The 25,278-nt window shown below is 38.9% G+C and overlaps 1 protein-coding gene and 1 long non-coding RNA gene across 3 annotated transcripts in view; one reads left to right on the top strand and one right to left on the bottom strand.

Moving 5' to 3' along the window:
• Positions 1-14,139, bottom strand: part of SOCS6 (suppressor of cytokine signaling 6) — a 30,255-nt gene extending 16,116 nt beyond the window's left edge. Inside the window, exon 1 of one of the 2 annotated variants that reach the window (XM_018082058.2) lies at positions 14,079-14,139. The gene's annotated coding sequence lies outside the window, so the exon portion shown is untranslated. Of the gene's footprint in view, positions 1-3,550; positions 3,622-14,078 lie in introns of those variants that run through there. The other variant, XM_018082051.2, reaches the window with a different exon arrangement.
• Positions 14,140-14,452: 313 nt separating this feature from the next.
• Positions 14,453-21,363, top strand: LOC108640376. Its single transcript, XR_001921131.1, has 3 exons — positions 14,453-14,560; positions 18,894-18,989; positions 20,914-21,363. It is a non-coding gene; the product is annotated as an uncharacterized LOC108640376 (long non-coding RNA).
• Positions 21,364-25,278: the final 3,915 nt, after the last annotated feature.

Below are 25,278 nucleotides of genomic sequence, written 5' to 3'. Positions count from 1 at the left end.
TTTTAATATTAGTGACTAACTAATATAATTGTGAGAAAGAGTTTTCCAGTCCTTCCCAAAAAAGGAAAGAAAACACTCGGCAGACATGCAACAGCTAAATATTACCTCTTCACATTGACTTATATTGATTTTGGTTTCACTTTCCAAGTTCAGGCTAGTATTTCTACAGTAAGTAGAAAAACACTGTCCACTGCGTGCAATTTCAAAACACGAACAAAAACCAGCTGAAAAGGGACTGCTGCCAAGAGATATTTTGATGAGGGGAAAATAAAACTGGTACCATGAATGATCTTTCCTACAGTGCTATCAGAACAGATATTCGACGTCTCAGGCCAAACTTCTGTCACTGATCAACTCCACAGTACACAGGGCATGTACCAAACAGGCAGTACAGAAATACACCACTCAGTTAACACGTGTACATGTTGCATTATATGTTCATTTCCTGCATCCAGGGGAAAAATTGCCAGAAAAAGAAGGAAAGACACTGTGAAGGGAAAGAAGAAAATACAGAAAAAGTAAAAGAAAGAGAAACCTTGTACCATATGGTACCATTGTGGGCATGATTATTCTGTGAGGTATTGAAAAACACCTGAAGGACGATGCAGTCATAAGTCAAGCACAGTTTCATGGGGTGAAAGTCCTGCTTGTATAACCTGATTTCCATTTATGACAAGGTAACCCACCTAGCTGATCAAGGGATGCCAGCTGATGTATTTTTTTTTGGATTTCAGCAAAGCTTTTGATACTGTCTCTCACAGTATCCTTCCGGACAAAATGTCCAGCTCACAGCTGGATAAACACATCATGTGGTAGGTGAGCAATTGGCTCATGGATTGAGCACAGAACGTAAGAGTGAATGGGGTAACAACAAATCAGTGACCTGTCACTAGGGGGGGTTCCACAGGGCTCCATCCTGGGTCCTGTGCTCTTGAACATCTTCATAAATGACTTGGACAAAGGACTGGAAGGGATAGTCAGCAAGTTTGTAGATGACACAAAACTGGGAAAAGCCGTTGACTCTGAGGACTGGGCAGTCACCAACCTTATGAAGGTTAACAGGGGAAAGTGCCGGATTCTGCACCTGGAATGGGGCAACCCTGGTTGTATGTATAGACTGGGAAACAAGATGCTGGAAAGCAGTGCCACAGCAAGGGACCTGGGGGTCCTGGTCAATGGCAAGTTGAACATGAGTCAGCAGTGCCCTGGCAGCCAGGAGGGCCAACCGTGTCCTGGGGGGCATCAGGCAAAGCATCGCCAGCTGGTCAAGGGAGGGGACTGTCCTGCTCAGCTCTGCACTGGGGTGGTCTCACCTTGAATATTGTGCAGTTTTGGGCGCTTTCAACATAAGAAGGATATAAAGCTATTTGAAAGCATTCAGTGGAGGGCTATGAAGACAGTGAAGGGCCTTGAGGGGAAGCCATATGAGAAGCAGATGATGTCACTTCGCCTGTTCAGCCTGGAGAAGAGGAAACTCAGGGGAGACCTCACTGCAGTCTACAACTGCCTTGTGAGGGGGAAAAGGAGGGGCAAGCACAATCTCTTCTCTGTGGTGACCAGTGACAAGGACTCAAGGGACTGGCTTGAAGTTGTATCAGGAGAGGCCTAGGTTGGATATTAGAAAAAAGTTCTTCACCCAGAGGGTGGTTGGACAATGGAACAGGCTCCTCAGAGAAGTGGTGACAGCACCAAGCCTGACAGAGTTCAAGAAGCATTTGGAAAATTCTCTCAAGCACATGGTCTGATTCTTGGGGTGTCCTGTGCAGGGCTAGGAATTTGGAGTTTGATGACCTTGTGGGCCCCTTCCGAATCAGAATATTCTGTGGTTCTGTGATTCATATTTCTCCTGAAAACTATAGTTTTACACAGCATCACCATGTCACTATCCTACTAATTTTTAAATACTGCCAGTCCCCCTGAATTACGAGTTGTTAATTTGTTATAGTCATCATGTTTGCTTCTGCCTGTCCCAGTTACCTGACATGAAAATGAAGACAGAGGAAGTAGTTTTTGCACACTATAGCACCAAGCAAGCATGACTGATACTTAAGATGCATGCTTTCCTTAAGGTGCAACATGGGATACTCTCTTCTTGAGCAAAAATGAAAAAACAATGTATCAGGAGAGCTATAAAGTCACATTCACAGGGGAAAAAAACCCAACAAAACCTGACTTTTATTTTAAACACCTCACTAGCCAACTATCTAGCCAACAGGTGGCTTCATAGCCCGTGTTTGTAAAACAGGTATCTTACCAGCAAGTGGTAAACTGATCACCTTCCCACTTACATTTATGTTTATCTGACAGACGAGCAAAACCATATGTAATTGCCCTTTATTCCCATAAAATCCACCTGGCATGAAAGACATAAAAAACAGAGAGGAAAAAAAATTGCACAAATTATCTCAAGGTAATATGATTATTTTCAAAATATCCAAAAAGGAAAAAAAACCCTACCCTTGTAAAGATACCCCAAAAACCTGGTAATTAAATTCTTCAAACAATAATCCAAATTTAGTTATCTAAAATATTCTACTAGAAACGAAAGAAATATTGTTAAAATCTAAAAGACAAATATATTTGACAGATATCTGTCTAACAAATACACAAGCTGAAACTAAAGCAGCTGAAACAAGTTTTCAAAATAGAGACTGGCTTGAAAATTCACTATATAGAAAAAGAGGATTCCATTTTTCTGCTATATCAAGCACAATCATGTACTACAACTGGAGAACCTGTGATTGAAGGAAGATGCATTTTCCTATTTTTCAGCTTTCCTAGAAGGCCTGAACAAATAGCAGTACACTGCAGTCTTACACTTCCTTGTACCTACCATTCTGCCTTGGATCTCAAGACTGACTCTGGCTGCACCTGTGGCTTCAAAGTAGCCTCCTCTGGCATAGTTTCTGACTGAGGCTGAATGACCCTTTAAATTTGTATGACCATGTAGAATCTCTGATATTTTTGCAGCTATCACCCCACCACTTTCACCATGTCATTTTCAATAAGAATAAAAGCTCTCTTTCATTAGAAGATAACACTCTATCCTCTTAATTTAAGCTAAGATGCAGCAATCCTTTATAATGCAGTTAACCCACTACACAAATGGAAGGATTAAATGAACCTATTTATGGTCTGAAGGTCAAGAGCACAGTGTCATGATTAAAGTAAAAGAAAAGTGGAAAGCTATCTCCCACAACATCTGTACAGAGTTCACCCATGGCGAGAAATCTCCAAGCATGCTGAGGAGGAAGAAGCAGCTAATAAAGAGCAATCCTCAGAATCACAGAGAAGAAGGGACTGACCTCTGTTTTGGAACTTTCTTCACTAAATTATCAAAGAGAAATACAATGTATTTGATACACGGATGCCACAAAGATCCCTCCATTCTCCTCCAGACCGTACAAAAAGGTTTAATGTCAATACTTCATAATATTTGCCTTGTATCAAGCTCTTTGGTTGCCCTATAACTGAAAGATTTAATGTTTCAAACCTGCAGACTTCTACCTCTATGGTTTTGCTTTTTTGTGTACATGAAATCAGTTCATACCTTTAATTTCTAGCAGTAGAAAGTTCTGACAGAATACAAACACCAACAAGCAATATTATTCAGCTGTGTACTGTAAAAGAAAAGTAACTTTGTGAAATTCTCATAGATTTCATTCATTCATTCATTTTTTTTTACTAAAGACAGTAACATTTTTCCAAAGTGGCACACATAACATACATATAATTTGAAAGTATATGCATCCATTCTGTAGAATTCATTGAACACAGAAATAGACATTGAGTGAAATACGGAAGTTCTGGGATAAAAAGACATTGGCTACATTTAAATAATAATTACATTTAGTCAATCAAGGTCATTCTAATCCCTGAAATAACAACAACTAGGAAAAATAATGTAATATAGTGTCTCATATAAAGTACAGGTTACTAGTCAAGAAATCAAGTTCCCTAGTCACTTCTCAAAAGTTCAGAGTTAAACTCATATCCAGAGACTATTGTTTGTTTCAGCATTATTTCCTATAGAAACAAAGCTCAACCATGCAAGGTTCTGTCTGTATGCCCTGCAGTCTCTTTACGTGTTATCAAATAAGAAGATAGGTAGCGTCCCAACTAAGGGAGCAGAAATGGCAAAAATTCTTATATTCTTATACATAAAAAAAAAATCCAAGGACATTTCTAAATTCAGGAAAAGCTTTCTCTGGAACTCAAAAGTATTTAGAAAACAAAGGAAGAAAGTGGCACGAAACAACGCAGAGAGACACTTTTTACAAAACTGTTTCATTGTAACATACAAATGTTTACCTCCAATCTTCAAGATACCACACATGTCATTAGAAGTAAAAGTGGTTTGTCACTGTGACTTTTTCTTAATTTTTGCTTAGGCTTATGAGATAATTTTTTATATCACTACAGTAAGAAATCACTAGCAAAAAACATAAAACCTAAAAAACATTTTCTGTGTATCATGTTAATTAAAAATTAGAGAGTCTTTATTCCTGAAGTGATCAGCAAATTCTACTGACAATTTTACTTCCTGGAAAATTTAAAACATTATCACTAAAATAATCAGACAACTTCTCTCAGTAAGTAAAGTCTCTTGTGTTTCCCTTCTTGAACATACTGAGAAAAATAATTTTATAACCTTTATCTGAACCATTTATATAGGAAACATAGTAGATGATTTCATTAAGGTTCAAAGCCTAAGAACACAGAAGTTGAGAAAAGCCAGAAGAGTTGCCTGACCAATTCTCTTTCTTGTCTCACATATGGAACAAAAATGTTTACATTAATTCTACTCTCCAACATCCTTTAAAATGTATGGTCCTACCATTTACTTACAGTATACCAATCAAACTCGAAATTCCAGACAGAATTATTGGTTTAATTAAGGAAATTTTTGCTGTCTCTATGTTCGACACTTAAATGTTAGTGCACAGGCACTCGATGCTCTATTCAACACTCCATGAGTCAGAACATAGAGAGCTTAATTTCCATTTTTTTAGGTGCATTAATAAGATGAATAATATGCACCATAAGGTGAAATTAAGGTAATTTAATTCTGAAACCTAAATTCTGAATTTTCATAAAGTGGAATGATGGGCGCAGGGGGGCGACCTGTTGGGGTTTTGGGTAAATACCTACCGACTTAAATCTGAAATCTCCCCCATGTCTCTACGATGGCAACAGAACAAGCACAACTCCAGTAGCTGACTGCAGCAGCAAACTGCCACATGCTGCGAGAGTTAAAGCTCGAGGTCCCTTTCAGGGGTTTGCTGACAATGGAGAAGTCAAACACAAGACCTCGGGTTTCATCATTCTGTTGAGACATACCCAACCTTTCAGTATACCTTCTTATCACTGTCCTCTAGTTAGTCGTGATTCAGCTTCCTGAATTTCTTTAAAACTTCACAATTCAGCAGATATTTTACAAAGTCCTTTCAGCCCAAGTGTTTTGTTTATCAAAGCAATAAGTGAATGAATAATCCATGTTACAGTACAAAGACGTAACAGGTAGCAGGATGAGGAGCAGAAGACCGACAGTGGTATATATCTAAAGAAGTTAAAAATATGCAGAAAAAATAAAAGCAAAACACCAAAGTTATGGAGGAAGGTAAAAACACTAATCTCCTCCTCCCCACCTAAAGAAACTCCCCAAACCAAACAAAAAACACATCGACACACACCCTTCACGGTTAGTTCTTAACTAATAATTAAAGTTTGACCTGCAAAGAAAGTAAATTCAGACTAACAAATAGGCCAAGGCCCAGACTTTAAGCTCTGTATGACACAAACTCTGAGTTGGTTAAACTGGTGTCTCTAGAAAGGCACAAAGCATTCTCACAACCCCTATCACATTTTGCTTGCAACAGAACAGATCTGAGGTTGATGGCCTGCTTTCCAAAAATACAGTTGAAAGCAAAGTACATTCTGACAAACTGCAAAGGTCAGAATTACAATCATCTTACCTAAAACAGACATAAAAGATCTAACTTTTGTCCAAGTTAAGATTATTTTTTTAGTACCTAGGCATAAGCAATCCCTCTAAAAATCAACAGGAGCTGCAAGTACTTTGGGTATACTAGAACAGTCAGGTTCCTTAAAACTCACAGACATGAGGACCTTAAACTGTTTTCCATCAAAAGCCTTCTCCTTTCACATACCAGGAGCAGCTTAATCCAGGAAGTACCAGAATTTCAGAGGGACTTTTTTTTTTTTTTAATTAAGAGCTTCTCAGTAGTCCTTAGCCTTATTTTTTGCATATAAAATGAGAAGTACTTAGTGTTAAAAGAACAGTATCAGTGGCTACCTCGTGGTTAACACCTTCACCTGCCTCCTCAGGCATGTTCTAAAACTGTCCATCATCACTTCACAGAGCGATGCCGCACAAAATTCAGTGGCAATCGCTTCTTTTTATGGACATCATGAGAAGTGGAAAAATGATCATAGCATCCCTCCAGATATTAGGAGCTTGCACCAATGGAAATCAAGCTACAAATTATTTGGACAGTGGTCCTAGACACTGTGAAAGGGAGATTCTCACTTATTCTTAAGATACACTACTGTGCAGCAACAGTTTCAGATGCAGGATGAATTGCACAAGAAAGTCAGTCTCAGGTTTTCCCTTGACAAGGCACTTGCTTCCTCCACTGAGATGAGAAAAACATACCATCTCTACCTAGCCTATCCTTTTTCAGCTCTGTTTATCTTCTATTGAACAGCTTTAAAAGAAGGACTAGAAAACTTTTCACACTACGGAGCAGTCAAAAGGCTGCTGTTCAAGGTAGTCCTCATACAGAAAGAAGTGGAAAATTACCTTGGCTATCTCACATTCTGAATGAGGGCTCTACCTAACAAGCTGTTACATCCCATATTTTACATCACTGGGAAATGCAGCCTGTACTGCTTGCAGTTTGTGAAACCTGTACATGCAAATGACAAGGGAATTTTTAGCTACATACTTTTACATTTAATTTTGTATTTCACTGCACATACATTTTGTCCATCACATCGATAGGCCCAATGTCCACCTATTAGATGTTTCCAAATAAATAACAGTGACAACCATTATTTCAGTCTTGCACACTTGGGAATCCGTTTTAAAGGCAAAAGAGCATTTAATACAACAAGTGTAAGGAACCTACCCTTACATAGCTGTATCTCGTTTCTATTCTGGAACATCTATGCTATTTAACAAGATACAATTCAACTGAGATTGTCAAACAGTATCAGCTACAGAAGATCAGTCTTTCAGGATCAGGAAAAGAGATCCAGTCAGTGAAACAGAAAGTAAGGTTTATTTTGCAGACATGCCAGTACAACACAACAAACCAGAAGGCAGGAGGTGGAGAGATGGGAAATGAACTTCCTTCTCCTTGTTTAAGGATTGGGTGATCTTAAGTCAGGTAGGTGGCCAAGGGGAAATCTTCTTCCTCATTGAGTACCTCTGTAATTAAGCAGTCTCCCCTAGAACATGCTCCAGCAGCAGAACCTAGATCAAGCAGAAGTCCCACCTCATGTGTGTCCATTGACCCTCACATGTTCAGCCTGGCTGCCCCTCCAAGGTCCTAGGACCCACTGCAAAGAGTAATTCAAGTTCTGCGTTTTGGAAAGTGAGAATGTAAAATACATCTTATTTAAAATACTTCCCTTCCCATTTTCACTGGTAGGAGGCCTAATAAGAACAGAGTAAATTAATTAGCTTCTTTATGGTTTAGAGTCTATCCATATATGGGAAAGAGGAGACGGCTGTGCAAAAAGTACTGTTAAATACACAGGGTAAACACACCTATAGAGAGAATATTATCTCCTAATCTGACAAAATTACCTTAACATTTTGTTTCCCCTAAAACATACAGTGAAATATTAAATAGATTTCTAAATTCACAGTTCTTTTAAGTCCAAGGAGTGCTTTTAAGAAGGCACATACAATAACTCTGTACAGCTCAGACACTGACCAGAGTGGGAACAGAATTTTGACTGCATAGGCAAAGCTGCTTAGCCATCTTTTTCATGAAGTCCTGACTTGTCAGAATAAAACCTTTTTACAGGACTATACCAGTTCTGACAAAGCTAACTCTACATGTAAATTTTCTCATTTTGGGTCAAAATGAGAGAGACACTTAATTATTCATGATTAAGATCGGGAAGTTCTTTTTTTCCTCCTACACCTACGCTCTGATCACCTGCAGACAGAAATGGCTCACTACCCCAACTAGCAAATCTGATGGAGAATATTTTAATTAAAGTTTTTAGACAGACGCTGTTTTGTCCTGATGCACACGGGAAGATGTTTGGGTCCAAGGTTCTTTTGTGGTGGTCGGTTTTTTAAAATAAAGTTCCACAGAAGCAGAAAATCATTTTCAACTTAGCCCTAAAAAATCTGATTTTGCTAATGTCCTAACCCAACGCAGATTAATTAATTAATTGTAAGCAGACATTTAACTCAATGGGACTGTTCATTGTAGGTTATGTTCAGCTTGCACATAAAAAAATTGGGCCTTACACTGAGCAACTTCACATTGGTGTATAAATTCTCATACGCAGGATCAAAAATAAAATTTTCACTATCTCTATGAAGTAATATGCTCTATGAAATTTACACAAACTCAGACCCCTTAGGATAGCTATCTCCAGAGCAAGGTCAGATTTCTGCAGAGCCAGGAGTATAGAAGCCCGGCTGCAAAAGCTAGCTAAGCTTCAAAGTTCAAGCATGAAAAAAAGAGCCATGTACAAACACACCGACTTTTTTTTTCTCCTGTTCACTCTGACATAAATTTAAACACAAACTATAAATAAAATGAAAAAAAAGTATTAGCCCAATTCAAAAAAAAAGGGAATAGAGAGAATAGATGCGTACTTTTCAATGCTGATACATTGAAATTCTGTTCCTTTTTTCTCTGTCAAACAACATTTAAAACGCTGCAGATTCCAAAAGCACTAATTTTTGTAATACACGGGACATCTGAGTCAGTACTGATGTAACAACTTCCCTTCACTGTCTTCTGATCACTGCTGGATTAGACTGCAATTAAGACCAGTGCCATTGGTCAGTATAGATTCTCTTTGATCCCTGCAGTAAGGGACTGCAGAGTATTTACACTTATATGTAACTATTTTCCCAAGTAACTATATTTTTTGCACAAAATCATGCCAAAGGCCTATGGCTAATACTTTATTACTTCCCAGCATTACTTACTACTAACCAGCAGCTCTCTTCCTTTCAAAAGCCAAAAAGAGGAGAAAAGTCAGTGTTTCAGAGTGCACTGGATCAGAACTGGTTTTGCCTCTACTTTCCACTGAAGAGAAACAGAGAGGGAAAGGAACATAAAAAGCCACCAGGCACTTACCCTGCACAGACCCAGATTTAAGCTCTCACACATAACTAGTGACTCCTACCTCTGAATACACAAACCGACTATTCTGGAGTCAGTCTCCTCGGGCTGACCAAAATTCCAGCTTGGAAATCTTCCCTAGCACAGGTTTCACCCAAACCGGTATTCCTGCACAAATAGCTTCTGTTCATTGAATACAGAGAGAATTCCTCACTTGCTCAGTTCCCACCGGCTCCTGAAAGAACATCAATCTGAAAAGCTGCCTACCCTGTTTTTGGAGTACAGCTTCCATATATCTCATCCTCGAAGGCACAACTTCTGTAATCAAAAACCTTTACCCTGATGCCATTCATTTCTGTTTCTCTGTTTTATCAAAACTCTTAATCTGATACCTGATTACCAACCCAAAGGGATTCCAAGGGTATTAAAACCCATTACTGATGCCAAAAACATAGTCGACATTACAGTTTGTAATTGCCCAGTTCTGTAGCACTTACTGAGGCAAAGCCAGGGAAGACAGGACTCCCTAAATCAGAAGGAACAAAGAGAGAAAGCAAGCTTGACCACTGTATTGGAGACATCTTGGGACCAAATATGTTTCAGAAACATTTGGAATAGCTTACTATTATGTTCTCAACATATTTGAGGAATGCAGACTGCTTTGGAAAAGGAAAAACAATCACCTACTCAAGACTCCTACAAAACTACTGTTTTAGCACATTTACCAGAAAACGTCAAGACTAATTAAGAATAAAACTACTGAAGAAAAACAAGAGATCACACACTGTAAAACTAAGCCTGACTGGAACCTCATTTCCAACAATTTTGTCATCCAGAGTAGAACTCAATGTACTGTTTTAAGCAATACAAAATATCCTTGAGGAAAAATACCAAAGTTATTAAGTCTGCAATCTCAAATGCTAAAATTAATCAATCAATTTATCTGCCAGATGCATTCACCACATTAACTCAAGACCATGAAAACCTTATACAACTCCACTTACAGTTCAGTATCATATATATGATACAAAGACAGTTTCTGATTATACACTGCACTGAGAAACAAAGAAAAATACCACATATCTGTATGATTTACTTAACAATACACACAGGTTCATTTTCATTGTTTAAATTTTTAACTACCAAACACTTAATGAACTCTGAAAAAAATCACTAACATCCATTATTTATACCTTCACTGCCAGAGAAAATGGTTCTCATGCAAAACTATTTTACAGCAGTTTACGGTATGATTATTTAGTGTTGATAACAAAAACTCACACACTTTACAAACCTGAGAATTTTTTAAACTGCCAATCTATTGCACTTGGCACATTACAAAAAGAATGTTTCACAGAAGACAGAGCATGAGAGGCTTTCTATGTGCCCTATATATACGCAAAAAGAAGCAATGTTAGGGGAGCAGCACCTGGACAGAAATGCCAATATACAGCATCCTTAGCAAGATACCAATATACAGCATCCTACAAGCAAGAAGACTTTTTTTTCAAATTCCTTCAGTAGCGTATAAAGTCAGAGGTAGAACAAGTCAGCCAATGTCCCCACATCCATGCTAAACAAATAAAGACTTACATTTAACTTACACAGTTTTTTTGGTGATGTAGCAAGCAAGGAAGAATTTTTTAGGTAACATGTGGCTTACATCCTTGTCATAAATGAAGCCAACTGAGTTCCTCAGAGCCCAAAGTGTTATGTGAACAGTTAAGGACACAGAAAAGGACCAATAATTTCCGAAGTATTTTATCTTAATATTTTCCAGAAGAAAATTTCATGAGAGATAACAGTTTATTAATCTTTATAATAATAAAAATATGTAAAGATAGGTTCTTAAATCCACATTACAGACTAATGAATAGCAGTCAGATTTGCAAAGCCATACACCTCAAAGCTTTTTGAAATTGTCTGGAGTTGCAGATGCTTCTTGTTTGCATGCCTGTACATGACAAAAGCAGGAGTCAGAAGACCATGAAAACTGGCAAAAGAAAATAGTAGGAGCAACTTTTATTTTAGCGAGCTTAAGGAAGCAGAGAACTAAATTTCTAATGCTTTGATCTGAAAGTTAATTTTCACAAAAAGTAGACTAAGCCCGATTCTGCTCCATGTGGCCTTTTTCAATTCAATCTGTGGAGACTCTAGCAAAGTTTGTGTACCCTTCTTCATATATTTGACATATCAGTCAGCACTTTACATACAGTCAGGTTTCCATTTTCATCCAGGGCAATAATTCAAGGTCAGCTGGTTTTGGTTTTGGTTTTAATCACCAGGAGAGGCTGAAGGAGGTGTCAGGTTTTTGTGTCAGTAGCCTAAGATCATTCAGCTACTGTGGGGGAAAAACCTACTGCAACAAAAACCCCAAAGCTGTGAGTTTTTAAATGTTTATTTCAAAAGTAATGTAACTATTTTTAACCCAGAAATTTATTCAACTTGCATAGTACAGTGTTTTAATTCAGAAATCAATTATTTCCAGAGGAAAAAGCAAAAATAATAATAAAAGAAGGAACCTATTGTGTTTCATGAATGTTTATATACTGCTGTATCAAAAACATATTTGAGTGGTATGAAGCTGCTTTTTAAACCTGGACAATAAATATCCCATTACAAGCACAATCTTCTTCTTTTCTAAAAAAACATACTGCTGTATGTAACTTGTCATCTGAAATGGCTGACAAAAAATTTCAAGAATTATTTTCTTACAAGAATACTTCCTTGTCTGCTACTACAAATTGATTGGGAGGCATCAGGACCAAGGCTGTGAAAACTTGGGGCCTTTGCATCAAGTATAACTACTGTCTTCTGAAGATTGGTATTTATTTCCAAAAAATTAAGTGTACACTAAAATGGAATGAAATCAGATTTTGGAATAAACATAAGGATAAGGAACATTACAGATATAATTATTTCTCTTCTGAAAAATAAAAAACATAAAAAAGAGGAAACTCTAAGTTTCATATTTCTTTTCAGTTTACTACTTGACAGTACAAAACACACAGTTAAGTCGTATAACAAATTTCCATTCTGTTTTTCAGTCCAAATTCTATCCAACTTATACTCAATATATTTTAGCATTTGCATTCCTAAATTAGATTAAATTCACTTTTATACTACTTGTATCTTATTTTTCTCCTTGGAGCATCACGACTGCTCAAGCTATCCCCCCTAAATTATTGCTAACACACATTAAAGCCCTGTCAACAAAACACTGAGAGACACACCAGCAGAGAACAGTCTCCTTTCTATCTACTTTATGTTATCACATTGTGCTACCCAAACACTACCAAAATAGTGCTCTGTAGTCCCAGGAGGGTAGTAAAGTGACAGCAAATAAGGCACTTGAGTAAGGGATTACCCTGGACTGTGGCCTCAGTTTTGCCAACAATAGCAGAGCAAATATGTAGTGAACTCAGGGCAAGGCTACCAAATGAAGCCTTTCAAACATTTATGTTCAAATTTCTCTATCACTATAGAAAATTTCATAAGAAAGAGAAGAAATAATTAACTTGCTTCATAAGAAAAACTTTTAGTTAAGAGTTCACTGTCTCACTCCACCACTTCACTGTACCAGGGAGAGTTATGACTTGTTATCTACTTGCAGAACAATGCAGACTAGTTACCATTTCTTCAAACCATCCCTCTCCAAGACTAACTGAAGGTTACCAACCAACTGCACAAGCTAGGATCAAAGAAGTTAATACGCAGATTTTATAGATATCGGTATGTCAAGTTCTCATGAAGTTTAGAATTACCCATCATGTCTCCCAAATCCATGCAAACACTTTGATGCTGTATACACGGAATGCCATGAAGTGATGCTCACAAAACCTCTGGAAACGACCCAGTGCTTCTCCCTTTCTACTCCATAGCCCTCTAGCTTAGCCAGTGTAGGTATCTCCATATAACACTATACTGTTATTATTCATACTTTTAAATATTAAGGCTTAATTTCATTAAATTTTAATTTAAAAAAAATCTACTTACATCTCAAAACTCAGGATATAGGGGATACATGCCTGATATAGCATACAACAGATGAATCTGTTTTAAGTAAAAGCTCAGTTCCAAACACAGTGCAATGCCACAAATCCAAGGAATATCAAAGTGGAAGTGAAGACTCCATTCAAGTATTGTTTAACACTTCATAAAATCAAGCATTTTGAAAAAGCTGAAATTTGCCTTTCATAAGTTACACATAAAACTGTGAGTTATGACTACCGCCTTACTGCAGAAAACTCCAAAAATACCTACACATTCTCCAGTGGTTTAAAGTCTTCCAGCCAAGCTGTGACATTAAGTAATTTATTTCGTAACTACACCAAAGCTTCCATATTTTCTACAATCCAAAGATGTGGTTGTTAGCATAAAACAAAACTAGTGCTATTTTTTCATCCAGAGCAGAAATGCCTTATTCCTCAAGCTTGTGCCGACATCAGCTCTCTAAGACAGGAGGCCTGCAGCACACATTTTTTAACCACAGGTGTATTAAGAGGCTGGACATGGTGTAAACGTTCCTGGCAGGTAGAAAAGAGGGGCTGAGACCTAACGGTAAAAGGGCACAAGAATTTATTAAGTGAAAGAGAAACTTTCCCTGACTGAAGTATATCCTGTGACCAACTTCTTTAACTCAGTAAGCTACTCCACAAAAAAATCATGCTCCAAACTAAGATGATTTTGAAAACATAGGAAAATAAAAGAAAAAAGAAGACAGGACAGACAAAATACCTCACATCACAGAAGCATCATCCTCTGCACCTCTCAAAAACATCGTTGTTTTGTAAAGGCTTTTTTCTTAAGCAATCGGGTTGGCACGGGCCAGGACCAGGTGTTTACTGAGAGAAGGGGCATCATTAGGGAAAGAGAGTGTAAGAAGCAGCTTGAAGAACCACGAAAGCGAGTAAAGTTTTGGGATTTGATGCTGCTTTTTGTTTAAGCCAAGTTTTTAAGTGGTGCCTGTCACAGAAAGGCGCCTTTCTCTCGCTCGCCCCTCCGGGAGCCCTTGGCGCACCCTCACCTCGCAACACCCGCGGCTGCTCCGCCGCCGCACCAGCCCCAGCACCGGCAGCCCAAATCGACACCTCCGCACACCCGCCCCGCCGGAGACAGGGACCCCCCCAAAGCCGCAGACGGAAGGCGGGTCCCAAGGCGGGCTAAGGGGAAAACAGCCCAATTCCGCCGCCCTCGATAATGGCACCGGCAGGCGCGGGGTGCGTTCGGGCAGCGGCCCAGGGGAGGGTGGGGGAGCCGTCGGCGGCCCCGCCGAGGACTGGTGCGGTGAGAACCATAGCCGGGCCCTCCGTCCTGTCCCGCCGGGAGGCCGGGCAACACCTCGCCGCCCGGGGCCCCGGAGGCCGCTTCCCGCCGCGCCCTGCAGCGCTCCGCGCCGAGCGGCCTCCGGTGCCTCTTGGGGCGCATGGCACGCGGCTGGCGGCGGGCCTCGGGGAGCCGAGCAAACAAAGGGAGAGGAGTGCCGGGCCGCGGCTCGGGAGGAGGGGCGGCGGGACAAGCCGCGAACGCGGCGCCAGCCCCTTCCTCCGGCTCGCCGTGCACCGCACCAGCCCCCCCCGCGGCCGCCGGGGCCGGGCGGGGGAGGCGGGTGCCGTTGCGCCCGGGGACGCTCACCGCAGGCGGAGGCCGCGCTCATGATCCGCGCTCCAGCGCGGGCTCTCCTCGGGCACCTCTGCGCCCGGCCTGCGCCGGCACCCGGCTCGGGCGGCGAGGCAGTCCTGCCCGGGGCGGCGGAAGCGGTAGCTGTTCACGGGCGAGGAGGAGGAGGAGAAGGAGGAGGCTGGCTCTGCTGTTTGCTTTCGCGGGGCCCGGCCCGGCTCGAGCTCTGTGCTCCCTCCCTCGCCGTGCGCCGCCGCCTCCCTGTTTCCTTGGCCGCCGCCGCCCGCTTCCTCCGGCCTGCCTCTGGCCCCACCCCTCCGTCCTCGGAGGGGTCGCCGGAGGGGGCCGGCGAGCCCGCGCATGGTGCCGTCGCTCTCTTCTGCAGGCTCGGTAGCGGCTTGGCGCGGCCCGCGCACAACGGCCGCGGCGGGTGGCAGGGGCAGGGCCGGGATGCAATCCAGCCTATGTCGGTCCCCTACGGGCCGCCCCCAGCCTCCCCGCCGGACACCACCGGCCCTCCACCGCCCGGGCGCCGCTTTCTTTCGCCGGCCCTGGGCGCCTCACTGCCGAGCTCGTTCAGGCGCTTCGGCGGGCCGCGGAAGACCCGCGGGGGCGGCTGGGAGCCGCGCTGGGAGCGAGGGAGGAAGGCGGTCGGGCTTTGTTAGCCACGGCCCTTTCCTCCCTCCCCCACCCGCTCTAGTGTGTGACCGCTGCGCCCTGGGCGACAGAAGCTCATCAATAAAGTTCATAGGGACCTACCGCCCCTTTTCGTTCTGGCGAGGGGCAGCCCCTCGGTGGTAGCGCCCGGCCAGAGGGGTCCCCTCCGCCGCCCCCCGCCCTGGAGGCTGCGCTGGGCAGGGAGGGAAGAGGGGAGGTTGTCTCCCCCTCCGCTCTCCTCCGTTTCACCTTCGCTTACACCTCCTCTGGCGTGGAACCGACGCGCCAGAACAGGCATATTATTTTTGTGCTTTGCTTCACAGATATCTCCACGAGAAAAGTGACACTAAACTTCAGGCACATCAGCTGTGCAGCAGCAACTTCAGCCAAGCAGGCTGCCTCGCTTGCTTATTCTCTGTTTTTTAAAAATAAAGTGCTAAGTCGAGAGCAACAAAACAATTCTTAGTTTAGGATGTGTCAGACTGACGGAAGTGACTAGCAGAGGGTGAAGAATTAAAATCTGTGGACAGTGTGGCTCTTAAAAGTTGTCACAAGTTGTATTTGCTGATATGGAGACTGATATGGAGATAGTAAAATACTACCTTTCTTTCCTTCTTGTGGTATATAACTCATGCAAACGCAGTATCTGAGTTGCAAAGATATGCATAATTTGCTTACCTATGTAGTCACATGAGAGTCAGTGAGATTATTTGTATGACTCGTTATGAAACTACTGATTTCAAGGTTAAAAACAATCTGTTGAAACTCAAGATTATGAGAATATTCATACAACTTCTACTTGAATTCTTCTACTGAGATCAAAGGTATTTGTGCGTTGAGGTCAGTGAATTGTTTAATTACCAAGGTTATTTGAGGTCAGAATGTGTCCTGATTTCTTTTACATTTTTGTATCTCAGGCATTTATCAAGACTTAAAGGCTTTTCTTGAGTCTCAGCCAAGGCTCCTATTCTTCATCTGATCAACCTCAGTTTCTGACAGTCCAGGACCATTTCAGGAGATGATAACTCTAATCAGAGTTGCAAAAAGAAATTATTTTTTTCAAATATAAAGTTTGGCTTTTTCATTTATGTGTAGAATGATTTATGTTTTTGTTAAGTGTTTTTTATTAAAACTGTTTTACAATTATGATTACATGTTGTCAGTGGTGTATAACAAACAAAGCTAAGAATAGCTTCAAGTGGATCATTTTGGAAACCTTATGGATTTTAATTTTTGTTTGTTAAGTCAATACTGTTGGTATGAAAAATACCAGTGACTTTGTAGGTTGGCAGCAGTGTTCAAAGAAAGGAACAAAATTAAATAAATAACAAAAGACTAGCTTGCTTTTTGTTTTGTTTTTTTTTTTTTTTAAAAAACACAGTTGGTTCCTTCTTTCCTAGATGAACTGTTGTAAGTTTAGCAACCTTGTCAAAAAGAGGAATAGGAGAGAGCCAAGTAAGCAAAAATGGCCCTGACTGGGAAAGTTTTGGTTTAATTTTTCAGCAGTTCAGTCATTTCCTCAAACAAAGAGCTTTTCTTTATGTGTATGTTCTTACCTTCTTCTCAGGCCTCCTTTTCCTTTTGATACATGCATTTGAACAAGTAATTATGCTAAGGATCCAGCCAATACTCTTGATTGACACGTATATGTAGTAGTAACTTCAGCAGTGTTTTCAGCAGCAGTTGCAGGACAATAGCAGTATGTGAAGAAGCCATCTGGGCTAAAAATGTTTTTCCACCCTCAGCTAGCTTTTACCATAGACAACTTCTGCAGTAGTCTATATTGCATATGAGACAAATTTTCAAAACGGTCTTAAAAATCTTATTCTACAACCTCCTACACTGTTAAAAGAAATGAGATTTTCCAGCCCATATGTTGACCAAAGGTTTCCATGTGTCTGAAACTGCCCCTTGTCAGTCTTATCAACCAAACAACTTAGCTTTTTGCAGAAATGGGGCTGACAGACAACCTTACAGGAAGGCTGAAGGAAAGTAATGCAAAACACTTGGTAGCTTTTTCCCCCAGTTTGTCTTCCATATCTTAACTTTCTCACGAGGGATAATGTTAAATATGGCTTAAATTAGCATCGCTACTCCGAGTAGTGACCTTGCTCATTTTCTCTCCATCTCCTTCCCTCTTCCTGCCCATACACACCTTTCATTTTTTTCATAGTGATTCCAGTCCTCATTGGAGTCCTCTAGATAGCAAAAGGTAGTTCAGGTAGCAAAGTTCATTTACCTAACAATAAATCATGACATAAAGTAGAATAGATGCCTTATTTCTCACTCCTTTCATTTAGAAAGTGTCATCTCTTGCTGTAAGAGTTCACAAGAACCGCATTTTCAGATAGTTTTAAGCAGTTTATGAGAAACCAGGATCTTTCAAGGCAGATATGCAAACTGAATAAACAAAACCAAACAGTACTTTCCAGCTGGATAAGTAGCTGATGTAGTTCAACCTGTTATGAGGTGAGTATCGCAGCCTACACAAATAAAAGAGGTAGTTTGTGTATTTGGAGTAGTATTAGAGGAAATGGAAGGAGGATTGAGGGTTGCAGTGTGCAACCAGTTGAGGTTACCAGTGTGCTGTTTGCTTGTCTCAGTCTTAGCATATAGCTTCATGTTCGGGATAGACTTTTCCCCATTGAAATGTGGCAGCAAACAGCCATACCCCAGTAAGACCAACAATTTATCACCAAGTCTGAACTCACAGAAGTGTGCTACTGGTGTTGCATCTTGGATGGCAGATGAAGAGAATGGCAGATGAAGGAGGATCACTCAGATCAATTTGTGCTTGGCTTAAAAACACATATTGAACTAAATTGGGCTGTTCATACATTCGGACATCTTGTTTTATTGCTCTCTGTATGTATCACCTATCAGACTTGCCTTACAGTTGCTAGCTTTTGTTTAAAATGATGAGAACTATAAATTTGGTTTTAGTAATAAAAAATTTAAATCTTTCATATCTGGTGTCCTTATATGTGGGAGCTTCTAAAATCAGGAGCTCCACACCCAGTTCTAATTACTTTGAGGTCTACATGTTGATGAGTTCTCTATTTTTATATGCTTACGTCTTTTTTTTCTCATTTGTTGTACTCAGAAGCATGATTACAAATAATTTCACAACTTTTAAGACCAAAATGTATTTATACAAATCTGTACTTCAGAGGGACAAGTCAGAAACCTAAAGTATGAGTGTTCATAGACAACAAAGCCAATGTTATGTTTATCATATCTATTTTTATCTTATTGCTACCTACTTGCCTGGCATAGGTTATCATCATCTTGTAACAACTACTCTGGCCTTGGCTCTTGGGCTTGAATTGCAGCAGGAAGTTAATGCCTTTGTCTTCTTATTGCTCTTTGCAGGTGAGTAAGTGTATGTGATTGCATTTTAATTGCATTGCAAATGCCTTCTTTTCCAGTTTTGTTAAGTATATTTCAGAAAGGGCATTTCTCATAATTTTATTAAAATTTTCAAATTATTGTAATGCTTTACAGGAACTTGATCTTTTGGATGGCAAATGTTCAAATGGCCTTGGGACAACATATGCTTTTAAGGAAAACAATTTATACAAAATCACTCTAGATTGCTGATAATTTTTTGTAACTATGGCTTAATTTTCTGATTTTTTTAATTCCTGAAATCTTTTTTTATTATGTGGATTTTAAATATTCCTTTATTTGTATTTTAGATAATATTGTATATTTATATTCCTCTGTTATAATATGTATTAGAAATCTTTATATCAAATCATCACATATAGTTTTTTGATACTGTAGTTCCACTTTGTTTTCTCATAGATTCTTGCACATTTTCTGTTGGCAAATTCCATTTCCATTATAGAAGTTAATTTATGCAAATATTTTCAAAGTTGGTTGGGGTTTTTTCCCTTTTTTTTTCAAGGGACTTGTCCCTCCAGTTTAATAGTAGCAAAAAAAAAAGCCACCAAAATGAGCTGAAGTGTGCAGGAAGTTCTTTCACATGAAGTGTGCAGGAAGTTCTTTCACACACATAAACTCTCTATCTCAGATTGAAGTTAAATTGGCATGGTTTACTGGCACAACTGAAATCAGTTTAAGGTATAGATGGCATTAAAACCTCATTATAGCTACTAAAAAACCATCCATGAAAGATATATATAACTAATGTGCTACATTTTAATCAGAATACTGCTATTGCTTCTACTTCATACTGTGGTTATGTTGTGATATACTATATCTGTTATGCTCATGCCTGAAAAAACAGTGCTTATGTACTTGGGGATTTTTTTTCTAAAATACACATATTTAGAGTGTCACTCTTGCTTTTTAAATTTTATTTCATTTCAAGAGGAAATATATTTTAAAATTATTGATGAACACCTGAAAGTAAATTCATTACAAAATTTTCAGTTGATTATACAGGTTGTTCATTTTTCTAGCAAGAGCACAGCTCAATATTTACTTAGATCAAAGTTTTCTAACATATTATCATAGACAACAGAGGATAGCAAAATGACATATCTAATAACAGCACAAGAGGACTAACTTCTAATCTGCTGAGTAATGGAGAAAGGGAGGAGTCATTTTAATTGCTTATGGACCAAAAGCTGAATAAAGTCGGAGTAAATTGGGCCTCACAAATTGATTTCTGTTAAAGTCAGGGAAATAAAATACCACTTTTCTTGTTGACGAAGATGCACAATAAATCATGACTATAGTTAGCTGCAAGCAGCTCTGTACAGTTCGCTCAGCCGAGGCATCTTACTCATTGATTGCCCGTATTGCCTGTGCACTCGCTTGTAACTTATTTCATGTCTGCATTGAGTCATGTACATCTGGAGTTGCAGAAAGATAGACAAGGTGGAGAACTTGTCCCAGCTCAGGTCTCATCTGTATAATCACTGTTGACAGAACCAGTCTGAATTTCTTGGCACAGAGGACTGACCTGAAGCAGGACATAGCTAACAAAGACAAGTACTCAGTCAGTACTCTCAAAGCCAATGCACCGGTGTACATACAGGCTTATTTCATCTGTTTCCCCATACTAGTTCATCAAAATAATATATATAGAAGGCTATGGTCATGTTTTTTTCTTAAAACAGAAGAGCAGAAACTTCACAGAGATTTCCTTCTTCAACTTGTAAAGTTTTTTCTGTTAAAATGTAAAGTATACATCCAGTAAGAATTTTTATGGCTACAGGTGTAACACTCTTAAAAAAAATAAAATAAAAAGTATATTTTTATTTGGAACATTATATTCTGCCCTGTAGCCAACTTAAGTATATTCATTATCTGAATCATCCTTTAGAGTGCAGCTCATGAGCTTGGCTTTGCAGCCCTTACTTCAGTACTCACAACTGACCCAAGGAGTATAGAGCTCACCAAGAGACAAGCATTTGGCAAAGAAAGTGCTGAAGACAAACCAAAACCACTCCAAATATCACTTTACTATACTTAAACATTTTGAACTTCTGGTCATGGGTTTGCCATAAGTCTGAAGGATCAAATGAGATTTGTGTGATTTGACTGAGATTGTGGCAAAGGCGTGTGTTGCTCTATCTCTATTTTCTGGTTTCCCTGTTTGAGGGAGTGAAACTGGTCCACAAAACATTGCACTTAAACTGCTTTTTTCAGAGTAGAGTTCATGACAAAAGTTTACCCCCAAACTTTCAAATATAAAACTGGTAATTTAAAAATAAACAATTCTATTTCTCAGAATTTTATTGCTCTTAAGCAGGACTACTGAAAAGGAAAAGAAGCTGTAGTTTATTTTGTTATCTTTAAGGGGAAATAGAAGATGGAATAAAAAAAGTGAAAAGGAATTAGAAGATGACTTACTCTTAACTTTCACAAGCATAAATATTTTTGAAAACTTAAGAGGTAATATTACTTCGCATTTTTTCATCAGCCAGCTCCTGTTAGAGTTATATGAGGATTAAGCATACAGATGTAGCTAGAATTTTATTGAAAAACCTAAAAATAAAAGTTGGTTAGACATCAAGAATCATACTTAGTTCATTAGACCACATAAAAGGGTGCACAGTGTAACTCAGAATGTTCACTGCAAGGGATTATATTAAATTTAAAAATGTCTAAAAACAGGAGTAGCAGGTGTGCCTAGAAATTAATGTTGGTCTACTTTCTGTGCAGCGGCCAAGTGTTCCTTTCGGCTTTAAATGTTGCAGCCATTTCCTTAGTTATGGAAAAGGTAAAATGGATTCTTTTCCATCCTCTTCTTAGGAATATCCTTTTAAAAACATGCATAAAAGCAGAATAAATACTTGATTAATGGGCAAAAGCATATTAAAAGTAAACAAACGACCCTGACCCCTAAAATGAATGTATGGTTGCAGGATGTCAGCAGATTTCACAATGCCAGCTCAGCCGTTCTAGTCAGGCTTTGATTGTCCTTTCCTTACAGTTCACAGAAAAGATCCACATTTACTTCAGCATTGTGAGGCTGTGCCTGTGAAGCCATGAGCAATTTCTCTTGATTTCTTAACTCCCACTGACTTCAGCTAGATCCGTGGCTGCTACAGTATTCTCATTTCTCATGTGCTTATCGTTACACAGTGTACTCTCAGCTACATCAAGAGTTGCCCCGATATTCTTGTTTCTAGAGATCTTATCATTAGAGGGTGCACCTGCAGCTCCTAGTTTTAATTGAACATAGTTTGTAAACAATTTTAACCCATATTTATTATATTTATAAAGCTCAAATAAAATAAATAAAACCCAAGGAGACTTCAGTCAAGCAACATTGTTCACAGCCTTCTGGAATAAAATTTCCTATTGTTGCAGAAACAGTATTTAAATCTAGATAACTTACAGAGGTACATATGGAACTTTTCACATTTAGGTCACAAGTTCAAACATGGTCTTCATTACTTGCAAATTAAACCTATCAATAACTGACATCTGTTACATACTGATATAGAATGAGTTGCTTTCTAAAGTGGATAGGTCAATAGACTTGTTTCTAAATGCACTCTAAACATGCACATTTAAAGATGTTTCTTCTCTAAAATGAAGAATCTTATCTATCCAATAGAATTCAACAGTACCAACCTCTACAATTTGGCAAAATACCGTTTTATTACTCTTACCTAAACAAATAATAAAATACTGACATTAAAAGTTCTGTTGTATCTGAAACCTACTTTCTCAATGAAGTCAGATCTTTCAACTGCAGTTCTTTACACACGCACTGATCTCTCAGTAGAGGCGAAGCTGACTGGCAAAGCAGGGTGGAAAAGCCCTCTGCCTACACTACACATTTTCAATGAGGCCTTGATCGCAAGTCAGATCACTGTAAGATCCTGAAATGGCATTGCATTCATTATGAAATAGCCTACTGTGCCTTTGCAATAACTTTCAGAAACATCCTGAGAACATATATGAAGATGTCTATGCAAGTGTAGACCGCACTGAAATATGGGTGACACTTAAATGTGAGGAGCCTTTACAGTCAGTTCGTTAAATGTGGGTTGTTCTTCAGAAGTAAGTTTGTCAAATTCGTCACATGAAGTACCTTGAACATTTAAAAAATATGAGAACGAGATTCAAAAAAGGTGAAAGATCCTCAGAAAATGATTGGGTGTGCAGGTTGTTTTCAGTATGCAAAACAGTGAGGAAATATCCTGTCAGTCTCTCTCTCTGCTAGTTGGTGACCAAAGACAGAGTTGCAGTAGTAACTGAATGATGCTTTGTATAAGCCTTCTTCATCCAAAAAGCTTTACAGGTCCCTTAAACATTTCAATACTTTTTATTTATGGAGCAGTAAATTTAGTCACCGTTGATTATAGCGTAGCAAAACTCTTTTCAGTCATACTACTCTGCTCTAGAATTATGTGACCGGAGGCATCTTTTAAAAGAAAATTAAAAGAATATCTCAGTGACTACAACCTGGACATGCTGAAGATCGTATCACAGCTCTCATTCCTTTCATGCAGGAACTTTATAAAAGAAAAGAGCAGTGATGAATATGCAATGTGTTGTTTCAAAGCTGGAAATTATTACTGATGTAAAATAACACAGCAGCATCTTCTTTCCACCGCAAATGTAGTGGATTTGAATGTGCTCCTCAATACACCACTAAAATCAACACCAGTGAAGACAACACTAAGAATGATATAATCTTAAACCCCAGGATTGAGGTTTTTCAGCTGAAACTGATAAATAAGGCTATTTTTTTAGAAAAAAGGGAGGTTAATATGTTTGCAAAACGTGCTTACATAGTGAATACACAAACATAGTCTCTTTTGTGGGTAAAAATGAGTCTTTAGCTGGTTATCAAATTTTGCTCCAGAAAAGAAATTGATTCCTTTGATGGAAGCAATGCTGTTCTACTAAGTAGGATGCATTCAGAGCAGATTTTCAGACATGAAGGGCACTTGGATACATCAGTTAGGTGCCTCATGGATCTTCATGCCTTTGCTCTGTTAGGATTTTCTTAACATAGAATTTCTCTTCTTTTATGACTCACCTCCATCACATCTTTGCTGTAAATAAAACATACTCTTGTTTTTATAAATATGTTGATAGGCAGCATGGAAAACATTAATCACTGTGAAGCTGAAGGGTACTTAGCAAAAGTGAAGTGCATGAATTGAGAAACTGAGAAATGTTGGTTTAAATAATATTCAATAGCTACAAAAGACTCTATGCAATCTCACTATGATCACACTGGAAATGCTGTTTCATCATATGGGAAAAAGAATAAAATCTCTATTTGTATTATTTGGAAAAAAAAAAGTCAGGAAACAAAGCTATTAAAACCCATATTATTTAAAAGTAATTTAAGAAGCTATAGAACACATTGAAAAATATAGAATACTTTTTTCATAATGATACTCATTTTTCATAAAAATAAGAAGATGCTTAAATACTGATAATATGTAAGTGTGTACCTAGTGAGAGCCATTTTTATATGTAGATAGCTAAATGTTTCTGTATCAATCAGCATATAATTTTTTAGAGGCAAAAATTCAAAACAACATCTTTATTCCATGTAAATCCTTAGCAAAATTGCTGTACACTTCAGGACAACTGTGGCTTCCTCACTCTTGCTTAAATGCTTACTAGAATAGCAGTAGTATGTGCACTACTGAATGGTAAACCTTTCCTGTAGCAATGTAAAGACAAAATTAATGGGACTTCATTTTAAAACTTTCCTGCTTCAGATTCAGAGGAAATCAAACTACTTTTTTAAATTATTAAAAACATCAAAATTAGCTACATGGAACATCAAAAGCAAATTAATATAAACAGAAATGACTACTTTTGTTGTGTTAGCTCTTGCAAAAATTCTCTATTTAACTAATGCTCTAAAATTTTGAGAATTTTTTTACTATTATTGATCATTACATCAAATTATTGCTGGCTGTTGTTCATTCTTGGTTGAACTGGTATCAATAAATACTGATTGTTGTACAGTTCAGCTTCTTTGTCCTCAGCATTCAGGTTCAGCACTGTAATTTAAAAACTGTCCTTATATATATAGTTTCAATTTAATCTACTCATTATCCCACAGTTTCTTTTAGGTGTATTAAATCTTAATCAAGGACTTTTTTCATAGTAAGATCAGTAGCAATCTATTACATTAATACTATTTCACTTAGCAGGCAAACTTGAGACTCACAGAAAGTTCACTTCGTTTGATGAGACCTATGTG

This window comes from Manacus vitellinus, unplaced genomic scaffold (assembly GCF_001715985.3).
Source record: "Manacus vitellinus isolate BGI_N305 unplaced genomic scaffold, ASM171598v3 scaffold_1_pilon, whole genome shotgun sequence".
Lineage (NCBI taxonomy): Eukaryota > Metazoa > Chordata > Aves > Passeriformes > Pipridae > Manacus > Manacus vitellinus.
This window is presented reverse-complemented; position numbering and strand designations above follow the sequence as displayed.